Raw genomic sequence first — 7,149 nt, forward strand, 5'->3', positions numbered from 1 at the left:
AAAACGAGGCATTGGGGGGAGCACAAGGGGTGAAGGTTTTGTGTGTGCACGGGGATGTTCACAGCTACCCTTTGGTGTCGGTCCACATTATTTTCAGAGGGGAAAAATTTATAGTGAAGGCGGCGGTTAATCCTCGCCTTACCCACTCGTTAATTTTGGGGACTGATTGGCCGGGATTTCGGGGTTTAATGACGCGCCTAGTAGAGAGTGGGTCCTGCCAGTTGACAGGGGGAGGTCCCGGTGTCGTTTTGGCGGGAGCAGCTGTCGCGGAGCCGTCTACGTCATCTCCGCGTCAGGGTGAGGAGCCACCGGCTCCTCCTCTCTCTATTGGGGAATCCCTCGCGGATTTCCCATTAGAGCAGTCGCGAGACGAGACTCTGCGGCATGCGTTTGACCAAGTGAGAGTAATCGATGGTCAAACGCTCCAGCCGAACGCCACCCCGTCCTTCCCCTACTTCGCGATTATGAAGGATAGATTATACCGAGTGACGCAGGACACTCAAACTAAAGAGCGAGTCACGCAGCTTTTGATTCCAAAGAGCCGCCGGGAATTAGTATTCCAGGCGGCTCACTTTAATCCCATGGCTGGACACTTAGGGCAGGATAAAACACTAGCCCGAATAATGGCCCGATTCTATTGGCCGGGGATTCGCGGCGATGTCCGTAGGTGGTGTACGGCATGCCGCGAATGCCAGTTAGTAAATCCAGCGGCCATTCCAAAAGCGCCATTGCGCCCTCTACCGTTAATCGAGACCCCGTTTGAAAGAATTGGGATGGATCTCGTCGGGCCATTAGATCGGTCAGCACGAGGGTACCGCTTTATATTAGTTCTAGTGGACTATGCAACGCGATACCCGGAAGCAGTGCCTCTGCGCAATATCTCAGCACGCAGTATTGCAGAGGCACTCTTCCGCGTCATCTCCCGAGTTGGAATCCCGAAAGAGATTCTGACTGATCAAGGCACTACGTTTATGTCACGAACACTACGCGAACTGTATGGGTTATTGGGGATTAAGCCGATCCGCACCAGTGTATATCACCCACAAACGGACGGTTTAGTAGAACGGTTCAACCGCACCCTCAAAAATATCATTAAAAAATTCGTAAGTGAGGACGCACGTAATTGGGATAAGTGGCTCGAACCCTTGCTGTTCTCAGTGCGAGAGGTCCCTCAAGCCTCCACGGGGTTCTCCCCGTTCGAATTATTATATGGGCGTAAGCCGCGCGGCATCCTAGACGTGCTGCGGGAAAATTGGGAGGAGGGACCTTCACAGAGTAAGAATGAAATTCAGTACGTTATGGACCTGCGCGCAAAACTCCACACGCTCACCCACCTAACTCAGGAGAATTTGCGGCAGGCCCAGGAACGGCAAGCCCGCCTGTACAACAAGGGTACGCGCCTTAGAGAGTTCACACCGGGAGATAAAGTACTCGTACTCTTGCCCACGTCGAGCTCCAAATTAATCGCCAAGTGGCAAGGACCCTTTGAGGTCACACGGCGAGTCGGGGATGTCGACTATGAGGTGAGGCGAACAGACAGGGGTGGGGCGCTACAGATTTACCACCTCAATCTGCTCAAACTCTGGAACGAGGAGGTCCCCGTGGCGTTGGTGTCGGTAGTTCCGGAGAAGGCGGAGCTGGGGCCGGAGGTTCAAAAAGGGAATTTGGCATCATGTACCTCTCCGGTCCCCTGTGGAGACCACCTCTCCCCGACCCAACTCACGGAGGTCGCCCAGTTGCAGGCCGAGTTTTCGGATGTGTTCTCGCCCCTGCCCGGTCGCACTAACCTCATAGAACACCACATAGAGACACCCCCGGGGGTGGTAGTGCGTAGCCGCCCTTATAGACTACCCGAACACAAAAAAAAGGTGGTTCGGGAAGAACTTCAGGCCATGCTCGAAATGGGCATCGTCGAGGAGTCCCACAGCGACTGGAGCAGCCCGGTGGTCTTGGTTCCCAAGGCCGACGGCTCGGTCCGGTTCTGTGTGGACTATAGAAAAGTCAACGCGGTGTCTAAATTCGACGCGTACCCAATGCCTCGCATTGATGAGCTGCTCGATCGACTAGGCACGGCTCGCTTTTACTCGACACTGGATTTAACGAAGGGATATTGGCAGATCCCCTTGACTCCATTATCCCGGGAGAAAACGGCCTTTTCCACACCGTTCGGCTTACACCAGTTCGTCACACTTCCGTTTGGGCTGTTTGGGGCGCCCGCTACGTTTCAGCGGCTGATGGACCGGGTCCTCCGGCCCCACGCCACCTATGCGGCCGCCTACCTGGACGACATTATCGTTTATAGTAACGACTGGCAGCGGCACCTGCAACACCTGAGGGCCGTCCTTAGGTCGCTGAGACGGGCGGGACTCACGGCCAACCCAAAGAAGTGTGCGATTGGGCGGGTGGAAGTACGGTATCTGGGCTTCCACTTGGGCAACGGGCAGGTGCGTCCCCAGATTAATAAGACAGCAGCGATTGCGGCCTGCCCGAGGCCCAAGACCAAAAAGGGGGTGAGACAGTTCCTGGGGCTGGCTGGCTACTATCGTAGGTTTATACCTAATTATTCGGACGTCACCAGCCCGCTGACTGACCTCACTAAAAAGGGGGCGCCAGATCCGGTCCAGTGGACGGAGCAGTGCCAGCGGGCTTTCTCTGAGGTAAAGGCTGCACTGTGTGGGGGGCCACTTTTACACTCCCCTGACTTCTCTCTCCCTTTTATGTTACAGACGGATGCGTCGGACAGAGGGCTGGGGGCCGTTTTGTCCCAGCAGGTGGAGGGGGAGGATCGCCCGGTCCTATACATCAGCCGGAAGCTGTCAGTGCGTGAGGGGCGCTACAGCACGATTGAGAAGGAGTGCCTGGCGATCAAATGGGCGGTCCTCGCCCTCCGGTACTACCTGCTGGGGCGCTCTTTCACCCTCTGTTCGGACCACGCGCCCCTCCAGTGGCTCCACCGCATGAAAGATGCCAACGCGCGGATCACCCGTTGGTATCTGGCGCTCCAACCCTTTAATTTCAAGGTGGTCCACAGGCCGGGGGCGCAGATGGTCGTGGCGGACTTCCTCTCCCGTCAAGGGGGGGGGGAGTCGGCTGCGGGCCGGACGGCTGCCCGGCCTGAGTCGGGCGGTGGGGGTATGTGGCAGCGGGGGCGTGGTCAAGCACCGGTCTGTGACAGGAGGGCGGAGTCGGGGAAGGTAAGTGGCAGATTCACTTCACCTGAGAGCAATTAACCTGTGTTTGTGTGTCTTCCCAGGGACCGCGCCCTATTTAGGGAGGGAGAGCGAGAGCAGAGGAGATCTCTCCCGAACCAGACACCTGATGTGTGTGTGTGCGTGTGTCTGGGTAAAACCTCTTGTGTCCCCTGAAAAGTGGAACAATTAAACTGTTTGTTGAACCTGATCTCTGTCCTGCCGTCCTCTGTGCTCCACCCACACCTAGGGAAGTCTACAGAAACATCCAAACATTCCTTCATATATGTATAATCCCAACTAGGATCTCCATAACCATCACAAATCATGACAGCAGCAGACTGCAACATCTCAATATCTAAACTTCCAGGTCTAGGATACATTTTGAAACCAGTATTCTTTAACCAACCATGTAAGTTATCCAAAAAGGGATCACAATTCACACCAAAGCCACATCTGGATAGCCAGTCTTTATTAGGAACTTCTCCCTTATCGGGTTTGGGATATGAGGACCCTGACAGAGCACGCAGAGTGCCGAGTGCTCAGAGAATGGGAAAACAAGACACACGAGTTATCAGGCTTTACTCAGTGTAAAGTTTAATAATCGTTGAGCAATATTGATACAAAGATTGTCATAAAAAAAGGAAAAAGGAAGGGAGAAAGGGGAACAGATAAGCATCGATTAGACCAAAACTTCTTGTTTCTTCTAATCACTCAGTGTACAGAGATCATGAGTTGCTCATGTGAACCCAGGGGCGCAGATAGGATTTTTGAACTGGGGGGGACTGAGCTGTCAGCAAATGATTCCATTTTGTGTATGCATGTATGTGTGCGTGTGTATATATATATATATACACACGCTACCGTTCAAAGTTTGGGGTCACTTTGAAATGTCCTTATTTTTGAAAGAAAAGCACTGTTCTTTTCAATGAAGATCACTTTAAACTAATCAGAAATCCACTCTATACATTGCTAATGTGGTAAATGACTATTCTAGCTGCAAATGTGTGGTTTTTGGTGCAATATCTCCATAGGTGTATAGAGGCCCATTTCCAGCAACTCTCACTCCAGTGTTCTAATGGTACAATGTGTTTGCTCATTGCCTCAGAAGGCTAATGGATGATTAGAAAACCCTTGTACAATCATGTTAGCACAGCTGAAAACAGTTGAGCTCTTTAGAGAAGCTATAAAACTGACCTTCCTTTGAGCAGATTGAGTTTCTGGAGCATCACATTTGTGGGGTCGATTAAATGCTCAAAATGGCCAGAAAAATGTCTCGACTATATTTTCTATTCATTTTACAACTTATGGTGGGAAATAAAAGTGTGACTTTTCATGGAAAACACAAAATTGTCTGGGTGACCCCAAACTTTTGAACGGTAGTGTGTATACATGTTATTTCACCTCCCTCACTGCCATCACCAGGAACTACCTGCAGGCCAGGACAATGAGAACATTTTAACATAGCCTATGGAAATCCAAAGTTTACACATTATCATCACGCACAGAAATTGCAAAACTAGTTTTAAAACCGCTAAGTTCCAACTGTTAACCATAGCGAGAGGCTGGGCTACGTGTGTGTGTGTAAAGTGTAAACCAGTGCATCCTGACTTTCTAACTATGCCTGTGTGTTGCGTGAGCGGCAGTCAGTCAACAACTCTTCGCAAAGTTTCCTTATGAAACAATATGCTCGCTGAAATTATGGCAGGGAACGCCAGATTAAACATTAAAACTGCCTTCTGAGCACTGTATCTACAGGCTACCACCGAAAGAAGGAGGCTACCAGAAAGGCATCTCTACTCCGTACGATTTTACTTTCACTACAACATTACTTTGAACAGACGATCAAAAAATTGCAAGGTGATATGATAAAGTAAGGCACAGTTTACTTAGTCGTTTTTTTTTTTTTAAAAACGATGCAATCGTTTTCTGCCTTTTGGCACCCTTCATCATGCTGTGTTGGGGTCCTGAACTAGGAGGCGCTGTCCCCGATATGCCTGTCAAACTTGTTGTGGGTAACCATAGCAACCAAGCTCGAGCTCGCAACCTGTGCAGTCTGCGCAGTTGCAACTATGTATGTACTGCTGTGCACCTCAATAAACCGAATGGTAATTAGTCTTTTGATTTTTCCGTGAGGTTTGCCTTATGCAAAGAAAGACAGCATAGATGTTTTTTCCTCCCTATAAGTGGGGGGGACCGAACGAGGTGAATTTAAATCTGGGTGGGACGAATCCCCCCCGTCCCCCCCTCTATCTGCGCCCGTGTGTGAACCTTAAAAAGGGAGGGAGAGAGCATGCACGTATATACACCAGTCAAAAAAATAAAAGAGGATAAAGAAAACAAGACGATATTCATTCTTGTTGAAAGTCACACCTGGAAGACGCTCTGGACTCTTACAGTAATGCTTTTATGGCTGAGGACTACAGTTGTCTTGCTAACTTTAGGACTGCAGTTGTCATGAACAGTTTTACACTCAAGTTTCCATCAATGAAGAGTTTATAACATCAACCAAACTGACTTCATGTTAAAACTGTTAAAAATGTTACATAAAAATGTTGTCTGTTATCACCCAAATGAGGATGGGTTCCCTTTTGAGTCTGGTTCCTCTCGAGGTTTCTTCCTCGTGTCGTCTGAGGGAGTTTTTCCTTGCCACCGTCGCCACAGGCTTCATCATTGGGGATAGATTAGGGATAAAATTAGCTCATGTTTTAAGTCGTTCAAATTCTGTAAAGCTGCTTTGCGACAATGTTTATTGTTAAAAGCGCGATACAAATAAACTTGACTTGATATTCTAACAAACACAAATGAACGTTATACGCAATCAATGATGAAGTGATGAGGTGATGAAGTAAATAAGAGTTTCTATTATTACCTTGAAGTGTTTTATTCCTCTTACACCACAGCATTTTTAAATCATTTTTTTACTGACTAAAGAATGTCAGTGTAACAGTCAGGGAATGAGGAACTGGGAGACAGGCTTGATAACTTAAAGTGCGCTTTGTTTTCAATTCGGAGATCACTTTTCAGCAACTCAATTTTCTCTCTATTTTTCATGTAAACACACAGCGCTAGGTAGCTTCTCTCTCTCTCTCTCTCTCTCTCTCTCTGATTACCAGCTTCTCTCTGAAAGAACACAAAAGACACACATAAGTAACGTGTCAGCAATCAAACACAGCTGAAGTCATCCCGTGTTACCTGCTGGTTCTACCTGACTCCTCTCCACCCACAGCTGATGCTCAGTCACACCCTCGCTACCAGAGTCATGCTGTAGTATTTATCCATTTATAGTTACATTTCATGCTGTAGTGCAACAAGTTCATTTCTGTTCTCACTTTTGTTCTAACATTTATAAAGAGTCTTTCCTTGTTCAGCCTTTCTTACTTCTCTATCTTTAAGGTTATAAAACACAAACATGTTATGGATGAATCACAAAGCCCAAGTTTCAGGTTTACACCTGACTATTACAAAGCGCTGACACTGGAGGCTCATTCCATGAATGTTACATAAACATCTCCTTCAAGAAAACTTCATCACATTCATGTTTACACACATTTTTTTTATCTCCTTATATGGAGTGTCCACTGTAGGTTCAAGTTTCCATGAATGTAAACTTGTGATTAATCTTGCGGTTATAGAAAAATAACCAATAAATTTTAACCAATTAGAATTGCAGTGAGACAAGGATCGATGCCTTATCAAGTACCAAAGTTGAGGCGCGTGGTAATTTGGACTCTGTGTGTGTGTGTGTGTGTGTGTGTGTGTGTGTGTGTGTGTGTGTGAGAGAGAGAGTCCTCCTTTACGGTTCACACAGCAGGAGCTGGCAGTGATGGAGTAGAACACACTTCATTCACCTTTGCTTTTATAACTTAATTAAAAGTGAGACACAGTGCATTATGGGATTGCTGCTTGGAGCGGTGCGGGTGATATTTATCCGATTTCTCAGAGTGACAGTCCTAAACTG

The sequence above is a fragment of the Neoarius graeffei genome, chromosome 4, assembly GCF_027579695.1.
Source record: "Neoarius graeffei isolate fNeoGra1 chromosome 4, fNeoGra1.pri, whole genome shotgun sequence".
Taxonomy (NCBI): domain Eukaryota; kingdom Metazoa; phylum Chordata; class Actinopteri; order Siluriformes; family Ariidae; genus Neoarius; species Neoarius graeffei.